At 43.9% G+C, this 19,384-nt stretch overlaps 1 pseudogene; it reads left to right on the top strand.

Annotated features, from left to right (window-relative positions):
• LOC148133886 (uncharacterized) overlaps positions 1–19,384 on the top strand; it is a 47,855-nt pseudogene that overhangs the window by 13,345 nt on the left and 15,126 nt on the right.

Genomic DNA, 19,384 nt, shown 5'->3' with positions numbered 1-19,384 from the left:
AAACCTCTACAAAGTCACATCTCAGCCTCTGACGCTGCAGTGAAAACAGCCCCAGCCTGTTCAACCTCTCCCTACAACTCGAATCCTTCAACACTTGTGAATCTTTTCCAAACCATGTCAAGTTTCATGACATCCTTCCGATAGGATGGAGACCAGAATTGCACACAATATTCCAAAGGTGTCGTCAACAACATCCTGTACAGCTGCAACATGACCTCCCAACTCCTGTACTCAATATTCTGACCAATAAAGGAAAGCATACCAACTGCCTTCTTCACTATTCTATCGATCTGCAACTCCACTTTCAACGAAGTATGAAACTACACTCCAAAGTCTCTTTGTTCAGCAACATTCCCTACGACCTTACCATTAAGTGTATAAGTCCTGCTAAGTTTTGCGTTCCCAAAATGCAGCAACTCACATTTATCTGAATTAAACTCCATCTGCCACTTTTCAGCCCATTGGCCCAATCTGGTCCAGATCCTGTTGTAATCTGAGGTAATCTTCTTCGCTGTCCACAAACCTCCAATTTTTGTGTCATCTGCAAACTGTACCTCTAATGTGTCATGCTATTGGTGTTGGGATAAACCTTAACAGAAGCACTGCATCTTTTTCAGACATCCTTTGCAAAAGCACATTCCAGAAAGAGATGTGTAAAGGAGGATTCAGTACCACCGCCCCCAGGACCTTCTCTCCTTTTAATCCAGTGCATAACCTCACACATTTGTTCCCCATTGCATTCCAGCCGCCAACTGAACCTTCAGAGAATCCTATACGAGGACTCACCCCACTGAGTATCTGTTACTGTCTTTCAGGTCTGGCAGCATCTGCCCAGACAGAGATAAAGCAGAGATAATGTTTCGAGTCCCGGGGGGCGGCCGTCCTTCGCGGCAATGTGTTTTGAAACTTTATGCGGGGACACAAAATTCCTCTATCACTTTCACCTCTCTGTGAGGAGATTTCATTCTGATCCATATTATTGTGTTTGTCCGCATCTGGAGTCGGCCGCTTTTGTGTTTTCTCCCCTGAAAGGTTTGTTTCTCTATAAAGAGTTTCCCTTGAAGCATCTGCTAACGGTCACTCGGCGCACGAGAGCGGCCGTTAACCGCCATCTCGCCATCTCGCGGGGCCTGAGGGGGCGGGGCCTGGAGCTAAAATGGCTGCGACGGCTGGTCCCAGCCAGAAAGGAGCAGAGTCGGAGGAAGAGAGGACTGTGTCGGTAAAGTGCCGTTCCTGAAGTTAATGATGGTGGTTATTGGGGGGGAGCGCGGAGAGATTCTTGAATTTGTTTCTCACTCCCTCACATTGTCCAGCACGAGGGCGATAATTATTGTCTCTCCCTCCTTCCCTCACACTGCCCAATAAGAGGGCGATAATTATTATCTCTCCTTCCTTCCCTCACACTGTCCAACACGAGGGCAATAATTATTATTTCTCACACCCTCACACTGTCCTAAATGATGGTGATAATTATTGCCTCTCACTCCCTCACACTGTCCAACATGAGGGCGATAATTAATGCTTCTCACTCCCTCACACTGTCCAACACTATGGCGATAATTATTGCCTCTCAAACACACCACCACACTGTTCAAAATGAGGGCAATAATTCTTGTCTCTCCCTCTCTCACACTGTCAAACACGGAAACGATAATTATTGTCTCTCGCTCCCTCACATGGTCCAGCACGAGGGCGATAATTATTGTCTCCCTCCTTCGCACTATCCAACACGAGGGCGGTAATTATTGCCTCTCCCTCCCTCACACTGTCGAACACGACGGCGATAATTATTATCTCTCCCTCCCTCACACTGTAAAACATGAGGGCGATAATTATTGTTTCTCCCTCTCTCACACCGTCCAACATGAGGGCAATAATTATTGTTTCTCCCTCCCTCACACTGTTCAACAAGAGGGTTTTAATTATTGTCTCTCCCTCCCTCACACTGTCCAACATGAGGGCGACAATTATCGCCTCTCCCTCCCTCTCTCACTCCGTCCAACACGAGGGCGATAATCATTGTCTCTCCCTCCCTCACACTGTCCAACACGAGGGCGATAATAAGTGTCTCTCCCTCCCTCACACTGTCTATCGCGAGGGCGATAATTATTATCTCTCGCTCAGTCACACTGTCCAACCCCAAGGCGATAATTGTTGTCTCTCGCTCCCTCACACTGTCCAACACGAGGGCGACAATTATTGCTTCTCCCTCCCTCATACTGTCCAACACGCGGGTAATAATTATTCTCTGTTGTTGCGATGTCTTTGATCCGGGAACTTCACTGTTCCGCAGGTTAGAAATCTCTACTGTCCAGGAATGGTAACTGCAGCCACCTTGCAGAAATGCTCAGAATCTGTCAAGGTCAATAAACCAGCTCATGTGAGGAAATAGATTCCGTCTGTACACTGACAACTCAGTTTGTAATAGGTTCAGATTGAGAAATAAAACAGGCTGTACATTATAAAGAATGTTGTTTGGATATTTGTGAACTTGTCCAGTTCGATTTTATTCAAAATTGAGCACAATTTTGCAAAATAATTGAGCATTAGTCTGAAAGATTTGAAATAGAGAAAATGTTAATTTCATGATAAAATGTAAAACTCAGCACCACTGATTGTTTGAGGCTGGATCTGACACATTAATCCTCTTTCCCCATCTGTGCAGTCACTGTTGGAAGTCTTCAGTGTTTCCAGTAGCTTCTGTCATTAATTCAAGTTTCCAAAGGGAGCAGTATCTCATTTGTCGTGCTCCAGAAATCCCTGTGCTGCCATCAACATGTAAATAAGGAATGGGAAGCAGCGTAGAGCAAATCTTCGAAGATGGAGAGTGTGGCACTGGAAAAGCACAGCGGGTCAGGCAGCATCCGAGGAGCAGAACAGTCAAAGTTTCAAGCATAAGCCTTTCTTTACGAATTATGCTTGAAATGTTGTTTCTCCTGCTTCTCGATCTACTGTGAATTTCCAGCACCATACTCTCTCGATTCTGATCCCCAACACCTGCAGTCCTCACTTTCTCCAAACCTATCTAGTCAGGTCCACGCCTACTAACAACCCACCCTCGCCTCCTGGCACCTTCCTCTGCCGAGGCAGAAATTGCAAAATCTGCGCCCATAACTCCTCCCTCACCTCTCCCTTCACCTCTCTCCAAGGCCCCAAAGGAGCCTTCCACATCGATCAAAATTTCACCTGCAGTTCCACACATCATTTACTGCATCCGTTGCTCCCGATGTGGTCTCCTCTACAATGGGGAGACAAGATGCCTACTTGCAGAATGCTTCAGAGAGCATCTCCAGGACACCCGCACCAACCAATCCCATTCCTTGTGGCTGAATGCTTCAACTCCCCCTCCCACTGTGCCAAGGACATGCAGGTCCTGGGCCTCCTCCATCATGTTCCAACTTGGGACCCTCCAACCCAATCGCATCAAGTTGTACTTCACCATTTTCCACATTTCCCCTCCTCCCAACTTCCCCCGGTTCCAACCTTTTACCTCAGCACTGCCATCATGACCGATCTATCTTCCTTCCCACTGATCCACTTCACCATGCCCTCTGTCGTTTTACCATTACCCCCACCTCCCTCCACCTCTCACATTCCCAGCTAACTTCCCAACCAGCCCCACCCCACCTCCCATTTATCTCTGTACACTGAAGGCTCCCAGCCTCATTCCTGATGAAGGGCTTTTGTCCGAAATGTCGATTTTCCTGCTCCTCGGATACTGCCTGACCTGTGCTTCTCCAGCACCATATTTTTGACTCTGAAGCTTCCGAGATACCGAACAGTGTTGCCTGGTTCCACATTGTAATTTCACAGAAATCATCATCAGAAAGATCGAGCAGCAATCTGATGGATCTATTAGATACATTTATGCATTTCTAGACAAAAATCACCAATAAATCTTATCTTGAGATTTTTCCTTTGAAATTGCTTTAAAGTTGCGACCTTGCAATGGCTCGAAATCAAATTCGGGTCAACTGCTTGGAAGGCAGCTATGCGCACCACTATAACACCATCATGACAGCGAACTTGTCAGTATTCCCAAACACATTTAACTAAACCGTGATCATCATCAAGAGAATGGGGCTGAAATAAAAACAGAATTGACTGGTAAAGCTCAGCATTACCAGCAGCATCTTTGAAGTGAAATCAGAGTGAAACCGTTCAGTCACCGAACCAGAAACGTTAACTCTGATTTCATTTCTCAGAAGCTGTCAGTGCTGCTGAGCCTTTCCAGCAACTCCTGAGATTGTGTCGTTGTGTTTTACATTCCTGGACCCCGGGAATAATTTCTCAGCATCTACTCTATCAAGCCTCTGTCCTTCAGAATCTGATACATTCTAATGAAATTGCCTTTCTATTTTCTAGTATATAGACTCCATTTATTCTGGTACTCAGCGCAGGAACACATCGAGTACTCAATAGTGAAGATTATTTTTTATGATCCATTAATGTATTTGGGTAACCGCTGGCTGGGACACCAGCTATTGCTCAAAGATAATTGCTGTGGGAAAGATGAGGATGGGTTATTGCTGCAATCATTTGGTGCAGGTTAACGCACCAAAGGAGGGAGTTCCAGGATTTTCAACCAATGGCACTTGTAGACTCGAGACTTTTTCTAAGCCGGGGAGAGTGGCTTGATGTGGAATTGTCAACTGATGGTGTTCCTATGTATCTGATGTGCCTGGCATTCTAGTCTATAGTGTCGTGAGTCGAGAAGCTTGTTGACGTGCATCTGCGTGTTTTGTGTGTGTGCCCACTTCTGCCTGGAATGGGACATAGTTTGTCCTGGAGTGAAGTTTGAATTAACTATTTGATGCATTGCTTTTTAATTGATGTCTCTGACTCTCCCTGTCTGTTTGTCCCTCTTGTGTTTAAAGTGATAAAATGCCACCATCTACTGGCCTCACCAGCCACTACACAAGCTGAAGATTTTTGTTTCTGGGACAATTAATTCTGTTATTTCTGACAGTCTCACAATGACCTGAGTGACGCAAAATCGCAAGAGGCTGCGCAGTGATGTCACCCCAAGATGGCCGCCCCCATGGAGAAGGACTGACAAGGAGGCGGGGGAGGAGGCAAGAGGAGACCAAGACAGGGCTATGAAGCAATACAAATCCGCTCCCCCTGTGGGTAAGGAGGAGGAATCAACCGCCATTTTCTCAAGGAATAAAACTTTCATTTCATAGAAATGTACACTGCGTTCTCTATCTTCCTTTCACCATCCTGTGAGAAGGCAGCACCTGCCCCCTGAAATAACAACATGAATTATTTCAATGATATAACACAGAACATGTGTCACTGTTAGGAGCCTCAGAAGTATGAACACTTTCAACATTGCTGTCCATATTGTTCACAGTTGTGCAGGCTCGGTGGGTTAGACATGGGAAATGCAGGGTTATAGGGATAGTGTGGGGAGGGGATAGGTCTGGTGGAATGCTGTTTGATGGGTTGGTGCGGATTTGATATGCCAAATGGCACCCATGTGTCGTGACAGGATTGTGTAATTCTCAATCAAAACATGCAGTGCTAGAAAAGCACAGCCAGTCAGCCAGCATCCGAGAAGCAGGAGGGTTGACATTTCAAGCATAAGTCCTTCATCAGGAATTACTCCACTCTCCCCGTTGTATGATTCTTAGTTAGTTGGATGGCTGCTTTGTGATATAGAGTGATGCTCACAGCAGAGGTCAGTGCAGTCTCTCCTGGGTCAGTGACAAAGACACAGCGGGGTCAGTGTGGTCTCCCCAGTTCAGTGACAGAGACACCATGTGGTCAGTGTGCACTACCCTGGGTCAATGACAGAGACACAGTGGAGTCAGTGTAGTCTCCCAGGTTCAGGAACAGAAACACAGTGGGTTCAGTGTCACCTCCGCTTGGTCAGTGACTGAGACACGTTGGATCAGTGTGGACTCCCTTGGGTCAGTGACAGAGACACAGTGTGGTCACCCCTGGGTCAGTGATAGAGCAACAGTGGGGTCAGTGTGGTCTCCCCTTGGACAGTGACAGAGAAACAGTGGGGTCAGTGTGGTCTCACCTGAGTCAGTGACAGAGACACAGTGGGGTCTCCCCTGGGTCAGAAGCAGAGACACAGTGGGATAAGTGGGCTCTCGTACGGATCAGTGACAGAGACACAGTGGGCTCAGTGTGGTTTCACCTTGGTCAATGACAGAGGCACAGTGGGGTCGGCCTGCTGTCTTAACCCCTTCCACGTGTGGACAGGGATGCGTTTCCTCATGGATTCAGACATGCTGCCAAGCAGAGTTAGATTAGATTACTTACAGTGTGGAAACAGGCCCTTTGGCCCAACAAGTCCACACCGACCCGCCGAAGCGCAACCCACCCATACCCCTACCTTTACCCCTTTAACCTAACACTACGGGCAATTTAGCATGGCCAATTCACCTGACCCGCACATCTTTTGGACTGTGGGAGGAAACCGGAGCACCCGGAGGAAACCCACGCAGACACGGGGAGAATGTGCAAACTCCACACAGTCAGTCGCCTGAGTCGGGAATTGAACCCGGGTCTACAGGCGCTGTGAGGCAGCAGTGCTAACCACTGGGCCACCGTGCCGCCCACAAACCACGAGCGAGTCATGGCTGGTCAAGTCCCATCGAGACAAATGCAACATACTGGTTCACTGATTCTGGGAGTTTTATTCTTCTGAATGAATTCTCCAGTGTTAGTGATTTGTCCTAATCCTCCAATATGTTACTGTCTGTGCTGTCCGTGATGTCGTTTGTGAGTGGATGGGAAGCTGTGCTGTTTGGGCACTTCACCTCACACAGTCCTGCATTAAACAAATCTCAGATCTTTCATAATGTCAGTCTGTGGGAAGAGTTTGCTGGCCCTATTTCAGATATAACTGTATAATTGAAAGCCACGGGTGAGGTGCTGAAATACTGGATGGTGCCTGGTGTTGCCTTTATTGAATAAAGGTAGTAAGGAAAAGCCAGGGATCTACAGATCCGTGAGCATATTATCAGTGGTGGGTAGAATTTGACAAAATCAAAATGATGGATAAAAAGACAAAGAAAGGGGAGAGACGGTTAACACACAGAGCTTCCAGAGAGGCCTGCACATGGATGACTTGGAAAGGTTGTTTTAATCCAGAGATAAAATGCCGATTGTTGGATTATTTGAGGAGGAGTCTTTTTTTTTTATTTGTTCAGTTCAGTGTTTGATGTTTTAAGTCTAATATTTTCTCTACATGGTTCATATTAATCTGTGATTACATTTTATATATAAGGTACTGTTGAGAGCTGCTTTATTCGTATTAATGGTACTGATTAGGTTCCCTACAGCCCAACAAGTCCACACCGACCCTCTGAAGAGTAACCCACCCAGACCCATTTTCCTCTGACTAATGCACCGAACACGATGGCCAATCCACCTGACCTGCACATCTTTGGATTGTGGGAGGAAATCGGAGCCACTGGCGGAAACCCACGTAGACACGGGGAGAATATGCAAATTCCACATAAACAGTTGCCAGAGGCTGGAATCGAACCTGGGATCTTGCGCTGTGAGGCATCAGTGCTAACCACTGAGCCACCGTGCCGCCACCCTGAGGGCATACAGGAGACACTGAGTGTGATGACAAGTATATTTAGAGAACTGATTACACAGCAGGGTCAGTACGATAGATGATTGACTGTCAGGAAAGATAAGAGGGTAGACCAGAAGTCTCCTATTCCTCTTTTAAAGAGATATTCAATTTTGTGTACTGTTGAAAGCGAAAGTCCCTCAGAGGAAAACAGAAGTACTAGTCAGATCTTGGCACTAAGAATTAATCTTATGTTAAATGGGTTTGTGAAGATGTAAAGAACCATTGTTACAGGGGGCCGTCCTGTCAGGGGCACAGAGAAGAGATTTAGCAGCAGTAGGTGTGAACCCAGTATGGTGCCAGAGTGAAGGACATCTCAAAAAATGTGAAGCATATTGTGAAAGCGGAGAGTGAGAAGCCGGAAGTTGTTGTATACATTGGGAGGGAATGACATCATCAAAACAAGGGTTAGGGCTTTGTGGAGTGAGTCGAAGAGCTTGGGTAGAATTTTAAAGAAACAGAACATCACAAGTAGTAATCTCTGGTTTACTTCCGGTCCCAATTTCAAATGAGGGAAGAACAGGGCAGACAAATCAATGGCTGAAGAGGTGGTGAAATGTGCAGGGACTCATTTTTGAGGATCATTGGGATGTCTTCTGGGACAGAAATGGCCTGTTCAAAAAGGGAGGGTTTCACCTGAACAGGGAAGGGACCTATATCCTGGTGGGTTCTGTTTCGAGAGGCTATGAACCCTTTGTGTTGGGGAAGGGGCAGGTGGGGATTTCCTATGTAACATTGAAAACAGACAGAAAGATGTGAATGGTACTGAATCGGAAAAGAACAAGATAATTTAGAAAAGATAGACAATAGCAATTCAGAGCCCAAAGTATTTCTGAAGAATTAAGCTGCATTTATTTCTATCCAAATAAGGCTGATGAACTCAGGGTATATGTAGCAACATAGAACTCGTCTGTTTGAGTGATTACAGAAACGTGGCTGAGGCAAGGACAAGACAAGCTGCTCAATGTTCTGGGTTTCAGATGTTATAGAAATGATAGAAATAGAGGCAAGGCAGGAGGAGGGACAGCATTTTTGATTGAGGAAGGGAGGAGGAGGATCAATATACAGAGTAACAGGTACCACGGAGTGAGTTCCAGATTAGAGTATAGTCGAAGGGTATGGTATGGTTCACATCGGATTAAACAACACTAGGGAGTGAACTGCAGATTGGAATCTAATGGACGGGTTTAGGTTGTTTAGATATGCAATCACAGATACTCAATTGCTACTGTACTTAATGCAGATATAACTGAGGGACCATTTAGTGAAAATCTATGGTTTGACGTGGGAAATAAAAAAGGGATGTTCACCTTGATGGGATTGGACCACAGGCCCCCCAGTAGTCAGAAGGAAATGGAGAAGAAAACATGTTGAGATCTCAAATATATGTAAGAATAATAATGTTGTAATAGCAGGTGAGTTTAATTTTCCTAATCCGGCACCAACCTGAAAAACGTGGTAAGAAGTGTTCGGACCATGTTGTTCCTGTCAGAGTGAAAGGCAAGGCTGGTAAGATTATGGAACAATTAGTGAATAAATGTATTGAAGTTGTAGTCAAGAATAACAAATAATCATATGTTGGATACAGACAATTGGGATCAACTGAATCTCTTGAAGGCTATAAAGTGTATTGGAGCATTGTGAGGAAAGAAATTAGTTGAAACTTTATTGCTGGAACAGCACAGCAGGTCAGGCAGCATCCAGGGAACAGGAGATTCGACGTTTCGGGCACAGGCCCTTCCTCAGGAATTAGGAAGGGCCTGTGGAATTAGGAAGGGAAAGAGAGATGTGAGATATCTCTGGCAGATAATGTTCATGATAATCCAAAAAGATTCTACAACGACATTAAGAGCCAGACAGCAACTCCAGAGAGCAAGACCTCTTAAAGATTAACAAGGTTATCTTTGTGTTGAAACTCAGGAGGTGAATATTTTGCATTAGTTGTGATAGAGGCCCGAAGTGAAATAAATATTGATGTTTTGAAAACAGGTTTAACATGACAGAAGAGAAAGTGCTGGAGGTCTTAGAAGACATACAGATAGATAAATCTCGAGGACTAATCAAGTGTATCCATGACATGGTGGGGCATTGGGGAGGAAGTTGTGGGGCAGAATTATTTGTATCATCCAGATACACGTTTGAAATACCAGAGGACTGCAGGATGGCTAATGTTGTGCCATTGTTTAAGAAGGGATGTAAGGAGAAGCCAGGAAATTATAGGCTTGTGAGTCTGACTTTGGGGGTGATTCTGAAAGTTGGGATTTATATGCATTTTGAGTGGTAAGGATTGAACAGGGATAGGCAGCATGGTTTTGTGTGAGGAAAATCATGTCTCACAAAATTTGATTAAGTTCTTTAAGAAGTGACCAAAATAGTTGATGTGGACAGAGTGGTAGACATTGTTTACTTGAGCAACAGCAAAGCCTTTGACAAGGCTCTGTATCGTGACCAGTTAGTAAAATTCGATCACATGGGATTCAGGATGAGCTTGCTAATTGGATCCAAATTTGGCTTCATGACAGGGAACAGACAGTCACTGATAGCAGAGGTATATTTTTTGGACAAGAGGTCTGTGACCAGCGGTGTTCCATCAGGATCGGTACAAGATCCACTTTTGTTTGTCATTTATATAAATGATTGTGATGACAATATAGAAAGCATGGTTAGTTAGTTTGCGGAAGGCACCAAAATGGCTGGTGAAGTGGTCAGTGAAGAATGCTACTAAAGATTGCAAAGAGATCTTGATCATTTGCTTCAATGGACTGAGGAGTATCAGATGGAGTTTAATTTGAAAACGTGTGAGGGATTGCATTTTAGTAAAACACACAAGGACAGGAATTAGTGGCAGTGTTGTACAGCAGAGAAGCCTCGGGGTTCAGGTACATAATTCTTTGAAATTTGCGTTAGAGAGTAGGCAGGGTGGTTAAGAAGGCTTTTAGCATTCTTCCCTTCATTGCTCAGACCATTGAGTATAGCAGTTGGGATGTGAACCTTGACGTTTTACAGAGTGTTGGGGAAGCCTCTGCTGGATTAATGTGGGCAATTCTGGTGACCTGTTAAGGAAAGATCAAACTGGAGGGGGTCCAACAAAGATTTATCAAGAAGTCGCCGGGAATGGAGGGTTTGAGATCTAAAAATAGACAAGAAAGGTTAGACTGTTTCTCACTGGAACATTGGAGGTGGAGGGATGACCTTATTGAGGTTTATACAATCGTAAGGTGTATAGATAAGGGAAATGATGAGGGTCTTTTCCCTATCAAAAGTAGGGGCATACTTTAAAATGAGAAGAGAAAGATTTAAGAAGGATATAAGGGGCAACTCTTTTTTTGCACAGATAGTGGTTTGCGTGCTGGAATGAACTGCCAGAGAAAGTGATGTATGCAGGTACAGTTCTAACGTTTAAAAGGCAGAGAGTCATAGAGATGAACAGCAAGAGAAAACCCCTTCCGTCCAACTCGTTCAAGCCAACCAGATATTCTAACTAAATCTTGTCCCATTTGCCAGCACTTGGCCCATATCCCTCTAAGCCCTTTCAGTTCATTTACCCATAAAGATGCCTTTTAAATGTTGTCAGGAGTGTGGTACTGGAAAAGCACAGCAGGTCATGCAGCATCTGAGGAGCAGGAGAATCGACGTTTCGGTCATAAGACTTCATCAGGAATGATCTGCTGTACTTTTCCAGAACCACACTCTCGACACTGATCTCCATCATCTGCAGTCGTCAGTTTCTCCTTGTCTTTTAAATGCAGTAATTTTGCCAGCCTCCACCGCTTCCTCAGGCAGCTCATTCTATATTCACACCATTCTCTGCATGAAAACGTTGCCCTTTTGGTCCCTTTTAAATCTTTCCCTTCTCACCTCTTGTTTGAACCTATCCATGCCACATGATTTTATAAATCTCTATAAGGTCTCTCCTCGGCCTCCAATGTTCCAGGGAAAACAGCCCCAGACTATTCAGCCTCAATGTCTTCAACACTGGCAATATCCTTGTAGGACTTTTTTGAACCCTTTCAGTTTTCATAACATCCTTTCGATAAGAAGGAGACCAGAACTGAATGCAGCATTCCAAAACTGGCCGAACCAATGTCCTGTACAGCTGCAACATGACCTTGCAACTCTTATACTCAATGCTCTGACCAACAAAGGAAAGCATACCAAATGCATTCTTCACGATCCTATCTACCTGTGACTCTATTTTCAAGGAACTGTCAACCTGAAATCAAAGGTGTCTTTGATCAGCAACACTCCCAGGACCTCGCCATTAAGATTTGCCTTCTCAAAATGTGCATTTGGATAAGTTAATGAATACGAAATGTTTGGAAGGATACGGACCAAGCACAGGTAGGTGGAACTTCTTAGTCTTGGAATATGGTTAGTGTGGACAGATTGGCCTGTAGGGTCGGTTTATGTGCTGAATAAATCTCTGACATTACAGCAGGCAGTCAAAGGACAGTTTTGTCTCTACATATGCTCCTTTTGTCACCCACCCCAGGGGCAGGGACATGGCATGGAGAGTATTGTGGATGGATGGAGACACAGAGTGTCTCTGATATACAGTGGATGTGTAATGTAGGAAGTACAGAATGGGCAGTTCAAGGGTGAAGAAAGACCCAAGGGGAGGGCAATTGGACAGGGACAATGGACGGGGGGTGCTAAGTTTGTGGGACTGCAAAATTTGCCGAAGTGGTGTGCGCAAAATTGGTGTTGGAGGGCTGCAGTTTCAGGATTGAAAGACAAAAATAGGGAAGGAAAGAAAGAGAGAAAGTGAAACAAGAAGAAAGAAAGGAAGATAGTGGGAAAAATATCCACAAGTCGAAAGACGAAGTAGGAGAGAAAAAGGCAAAAAGAAAGAGTATCAGTAAAAAGAGAGAGATAGTGTGAGAAAGAAAAAAGATTGAGAGAGAAGTGGAATGTATGAGAGGTAGACAGAAAAGAGGATCACTCAGAGATAAACAGGAGTTAAGGAAAGACATGATGAGATTAAAGTGGTGATACTTTCTATTCTGGTTGGTCCCAGCTCACTCGAGGGTCTCTCACACTCCCTCTTTCCCATTGTGGACATACCCTGCTCCAGGGGCCTCCTTTAGGAGGAGATGGTTCAGGGAGGGAATGGGGAGTATTAAAGGATCAAACTGGGATTGACATTAAAACACACCCCACACCCTCACACAGATACAGACAGAAACACACAGATACTCACTCCCTGCTCAGTGCACATGGTGAAAGGGACAGTGGTTGCCAGAACCTATTTGAAATACCCCCAGGTCTGTCACTCATAGACGCCCATTCCACCCAAGACCCAGATCATCCAGTCAGCTCCCAGCTCCCTCTTCCTGTGGGTCGACTTCCCCAGAGATGGATCACAGCCAGAGTCATTTTTAGTGGGATTAGAAGGATTAGAAGGAGGGAAGGATGGGTTGTGAGAAAATATTGTCTTGGAATGAAAGCTGTTTGGATTCTCATCTTGATCAAATTTCTCTTTTCGATTTCCGGTTGATCAATGTTAAAATCATAACTTGCCATTGCCGGGAATCAAACCCCGTTCATCTGCTTGGAAGGCAATTATACTCACCACGACAGTACCATCACTGTCCACTTTAACTCAACATAATCCCCAAAGACATTTTATAAAGACATTTGTCATGACAAATTAAACAGAGCTGATGTTCACCCACCGAACGTGATGTTAGGTCAGGTGACAGTAACTGATATAAAGAGGCAGATTTGAAGGAGCATCTTAAATCGAAAGGGGAGCTGGGTCATAGGAAGGTGCAGAGGTAGAGAGAGTCCAGGAGTCCGTCTGGTTGGCCTTGGATTCCCCACTAACCCATCAGCTGGTTCATGGAAAGGCAGGATTAAAGAAACAGAATGATACCAGGGATTGAATGGAAATGAAGTAAATTACTGTTGAAAATAAACTTACAATCAAAGGGCACAGAATGTTTTTACAAGACATTATTTTCTCCTTATAACACTCTTTATTTTTTCCTCCCTTTGTCACGATGTGTGGATCAGTTAATTCAGTGAGGAAGAATGGAGAGGACTCTGTCGCTGCGTCTTACACTCTGGGCCGATAGTGAACAATGATCCTTTCCTCCAGCTCATTGATTTATGTGTCCGTGTCACCTACTGAGAACGGATTGCTTTGAATGATTGTATCTTTGGTGCATGTCTAACTCCTCTTTCAGTTTTGCTTTTGTTGTCCAGCTTTCTACTGACTGTTGCTCCTTGCTGACAGTACTTTACACTGATTTTGTTCCTGCAGTCGCTTTTGTTTTGTCCCTCAGATTGAGTCATCCTTGCCCATTAGAAAATGAGTGTTGTCCCGTTGGTGTTCCTCCTTCTCCTTCTGAACATGCCTCACGTGGACTCGTCATTCCATTATCTGCTGTGTCTACTGTTGTCTGTCAGTGACTTGGATTTATTCACCAATTGAATTATTTTTATAACTGGATATTTTGCTGCATACTTTAACTGGTCTCTGAATTTTTTCTGCGTCACCACATAAATAAGCGCATTTGTGCAGCAACTGAGGTTCCGCAGCATATATCCGACTTCTTCAAAGAGATAATAATTAGCGTAATTCAAGGAATCACCAGCTCGAAAGAACCTTAAAACACACAGAATCCACAGAAGTATGAAGCTGGTGGTAATGGCAAACAGTAAAATCACAGAATCTTTTCTGCTCTCTATCTCTGGATCATTCTCTGTTTTTCTCTGACCCCTCAGTCCCTTACGCATCTTAACAGCCTCGAAGATGTGTCTGGCAGTCAGAATGTTGAGAAAGAAAATAAAAGTGAATGGTAACATTGGTGTTAAAAAATATTCAAAGTATTTAAAACTTTCCCACCGGTCATTATAATAACTGGGCCTTGTTTTACAGTGCCATGGAACATTGTTGATAATCTTTTGAGGTATATATCGAAAGTAGTTGGGAATGTTCTTTAAAGAAAAGAAAATGCAGATTGTTGCTACAACCCGCTTTGCAGTTTTCTCTGTACAATACTTAGCTTTCATCTGATGAAAACAAATCGCAACAAATCGGTCAAAAGAGAAAGCAACAGTGAACCAGACAGAGCAATCAATGAGCAAGAGGTGAAGCACATAGATAACAGTACAAACAGGAGTGATGTCCAGGAAACACAGTGGATAATAATAGTAAGGGAATCGGCGAAAGATGAAATAAACAATAGTGAACAGTAGATCAGACGCTGCCATGGCCACCAGATAGTGAGTGATGCATGTAGAAAGACCACACTTCTGCCGAGCTAAGATTACAATCACCACTAGATTAACTGCAAGAGAGAGAGAGAGAAAGACTTGAAGTTACTGATCAAACATTCTCCGTGCCTGAGCTTAGACTGAAAATAATAGCACAAAGATAAATGTTGCTCCATGTCATATGAAGTTTAAAGAATCTGAACCATAGCAGCAAGCTCTCTCAAAATGAATCATTTGCAATTTAAAAAGAAGGGGAAGAATGAGAACAGCAAATTGTGCACACAAAGCACAGCCATGTGCTGAATGATTTTTTTTTGTTGGAGTTGGCAGTGGTTGATTTCACCTGGTTTATAGGTTACTCAGACTGGCTGGAGATTCCCCTGAGATCACAACATCCACATCAGGACACCTCAAATCAATAAAACAATGAATGGGATGCACCTAACATGGACATTGATTGCAAAATTTCTGTCTTTGGTTTTGGAGCCTCCATGGCTCAGAGTGTCCCCTGAAGTGTATACCCACACTATATGAATGACATTAAATCACTCCACACTGTCCAGGAATGACTGTTGCTGAACAATTGATAGGGAATTGAGTCCCTCCCTCATGGACAGGATTGAGCATCCTGACAATCTGTACCACAGAAGTATCCAGCAATGAATCGAACCACCATATCACAAGCTGCATACCCACTGAAACCATGAGCACTGCAACATTTGACAGGGACTCTCCCACATGGCTGTACACTGTATACTACAGCTCCCACTCAAATATAACCTGAATTCATGCTGCATTGTTCATAGCAACTTTCTGGTTTAGAAATCACACATTTTATCAGAGTTTAAGCAAACCTTCCTGCCTCGTGTCCAGGCTCATGTTCCCAAACACCTCTCCTTGTGAATAGAGATCCCCCTCTCAGATTCAGAGAACACACTGGGGCTCGGAATCTTCACCACCTAACCAGCATTCTCCATGGCAATCATCAGAGTCTGTTTCTATGATAACATCGTAGAAACCCTATCGTGCGGAAAGAGGTCATTTGGCCCATCGAATCTGCAGCACACTTCTGAAGAGTATTCTAACCAGACCTCACCCAATGCATGTGGTTTTATCATGATTAACTCACCTAACCAGATATCCTGGGCGCTATAGGGCAATTTAGCTTAGCCAACCCATCTAACATGCTCACCTTTGGATTGTGTGGGGAAACCAGAGCACCCAGAGGCAGCTCATGCAGACATGGGGAGAATGTGCAAGCTCCACACAGACAATCACTCAAGGGTGGAATCAAACCCAGGTCCTTGGCACTGTGAGGCCGCAATGCGAACTACTGTGCCAATGTTAAATCTTTGTGGATTCACACCATTACTAAAGATGTTGGAGGATAATGTCCTAATGGGACTATATCGAGACTGTTAATTAATAGACTTAGCTAATGATCTGCGGAGCTGGGTTCAACATTCCCCATAGCAGATGGTGGAATTTTAATGAGTCTAATGATGACAATGAAATAATTGACAGTTGTCAGGAAGAAAAACCATCTCGTTCACTAATGTCCTTCAGAGAAGACAATCTGTCATCCTTACCTCGTCTCGCCACCGTGTGACTCCAGACCCACGACAACCTGATTGACTGTTACCTGCCCTCTGGGCAATTAGGGAAAGGAGGTGAATGTTGACCAAACCAGCGACACTCACATCCCTTCAATGAAAAAAAGTAAATGAAGCTCCACATGCACAGCCAACTCTGTACTGCCGCCAACTGCTTCCTTTTTAGATCTTTATCTGGGATTGGATATCGCCATACTGAGTCCATTATCACAGATATGAAATGATCCACTCCAAATTTGATCCAAGTTTTGAAGACAAGGGATTGTCCACTCAAATCACCGTAGTTTACCGGAGTTTGAAACATTAACACACAGACCAGTACTTAGCAAAGAAAACTGAGGCAATAAGATCGGTCTCCTGGCTTTGAAACCATTAAGAATTCGGAAATTTATGGGATTTGGTAAAATAAGCTATGATAGGGATTATCCGCTCAGTACCAAACATCCACTCTTTCAGCCAAGACATTTCTCCTTCTCTCTGCCAGACGAAACATTCTCCGAGACATTAGCCACCTCTCGGGATCAGAAATATCCTCTTGCACTTGTTGTAATGGGCGTTATTTTTAAATGTCCCATTGGAATGTGAGCTTTCGTAGCTGGGCCAATATTCATTGCCCAGCTCTATTCACCTTTCTGATGGGATTGGAGATCTACCTTTTTGAACATCTACATTTCCTGAGATACAGGAAAGCTCACTGTGTTTCTGGGGTACAGTTGCAGAATCAGGATGGCATGGTGGCTCAGTGGTTTGCCCTGCTGCCTCACAGCACCAGCGACCTGGGTTCAATTCCCGCCTCAGTCGTCTGTCTGTGTGGAGTTTGCACATTGTCTGCGTGGCTTTCCTCCGACAATCCAAATATGTGCAGGTCAGGTGAATTGGCCATGCTAAATTGTCATGCTATCCTAAATTGTTAGGGGAATGCGTCTGGGTGGATTACTCTTCAGAGGGTGAGTGTGAACTTGTTGGCCGGAAGGGCCTGTTTCCATGCTGTAGGAAATCTAATCTAATCTTTTTACCCACCAACAGTGAAGGAATGACAATATTTTCCAGTCAGAATTAAATCTAGTTTGAAAGAGAACGTGCATGTGATGGTGTTTCTCTGCATCTGCTGTCCTTGTTCTGCCGAGAGATCATGGAAAGTGCTATTCAAATGAGACTTGCACTGGTTTGGATCATGTTGATGATTTTCATTGCTGGTCATGGTGTCATTGGTGAAGAGAGTGAGTACTGAATGATCTGTGTGCCAATCACTAGGACCAGTTGTCTGTCCTGTACAATGTGGAGATCTGTGAGTGTTACACTCAATGCTGCATTTGAGCTGCACTCAGCCAGTACATGGAGATCATTCCATCCCAGCCCTGACCTGTGCTTCTGGATGGTGGACATGGATTATAGAGGCAGTCAGGGAGCTTACTGTCACAGTTATCAGAGTATCTGACATACTACTGTGACTACAGCACTTGTGTGGCTGGGCCAGGTCATTTTCTCGTCAATGGTTGGTCCATGGTATTGATAAATACAGAAATCTGTTGATGCTGGAATTCAAGGGACATCTATATCTCTAATTTTGAAATTATGATAAAGGAAGGGCATCATTGAGGCAGCTGCAGATTTTAGGGTCAAAGTACTACCATGCAGAAGCCAGCAGAGGTGTATGGTGACTAAGATGACTGACCTCCAAAAGCCCTAACCAATTCCACCTAAGGTCAGGATGAAACAAAAGAGTGTTGCAATCTCATTGAGTTCAGTTTTTCAAGGGTTCCTTATTGTAAACATGAGCTCAGAATTAATATGTTTAAGAGCTGAAGATTTCTTTTCAGGAATTAAACGTTAACTGGAAAAATAAGTAATTGAGGAACAGATCATAAATCCTTCGTAAATGCAAGGTAAACAGTTCTGAGTTTGGTGCATTACAGAGTTAACATGTGGAGATGGTAAGGACAGCAGATGCTGGAAGTCAGAGTGGATAGAATGTGGAGCTGGAAAGGTCAGGCAACATGTGGCTGTATCGGAAGGCCAGAGGTTACAGTACAAGAAACAAGCAACGTGTGACAGAGTTTGGGCTCCTGGCCGAGTCGGAACGTTTGTCACTATCACACTAAAGTAAGAGAAATGCTCCTAATGTTAGAAACTGGACTTGTGAGCAATGTTATTGACATAGAGAACACAGACGCATCCAGATATAAAGAACTTTGTGAAGTAGATACGGAAATAATATCTACACTAATAAAAGAAATGGCAAATGAAGTTCATTAATGTGGAATACTTATTCAGCGTTAGAGCACTTGGTAGAAAGAGGCTTGGATGGTATATTAAAGCACCATGTTAAATGTTCGGAATTCTGGTCTGTCAATTCGAGGTGATTCTCCCCAATTTAATTATCAACCATAATCTTAATATTGCAGTTAGTAAAGTTAGTTATTTGGTGAAATAGACATTTGTATTCCCATTCATCGGTATTTTTATTTTTATATATTGTCTTAAAGCTGATTGATTTTTCACTGATTAACGGTTCACTTCCTCCTCCCAAGGAGGACACACACCTCAAAGTGAAGAGCAGCGATCACTCGAAATTTAACTGTGGGCAGATTATGAAAAGCAGATTCAACAATTATTCATCCAATTCCAATCAAATACTGATGTGAAACAGTCCAGCTGTAAATCCATGATTAATAACGTACAAGTAGTAAATTAATGTAGCCACATCCCCGAGCTTGTCCTAACCTTGCTGGAAGATTAATCAGTACCAAAAATATTATTTGGGTCAACAAAATATTTGTACAGGGCACTTCATTGAACTAACGTTGTTAATCTGCCATTTTAATTTCATAACAACTACCACATCTGTTTATATTTACTGGGACATTTCACTTTATAAACTGAGCGCCAAACATATGCAGCCAGCTGCAAAGATTTCCGATTTGCAATCCATCGCATACTGTTTCTG

The sequence above is a fragment of the Chiloscyllium plagiosum genome, unplaced genomic scaffold, assembly GCF_037043375.1.
Source record: "Chiloscyllium plagiosum isolate Xiang-an unplaced genomic scaffold, Cpla_swu_hap1 HiC_scaffold_186, whole genome shotgun sequence".
In the NCBI taxonomy this organism is placed as follows: Eukaryota; Metazoa; Chordata; class Chondrichthyes; order Orectolobiformes; family Hemiscylliidae; genus Chiloscyllium; species Chiloscyllium plagiosum.
This window is presented reverse-complemented; position numbering and strand designations above follow the sequence as displayed.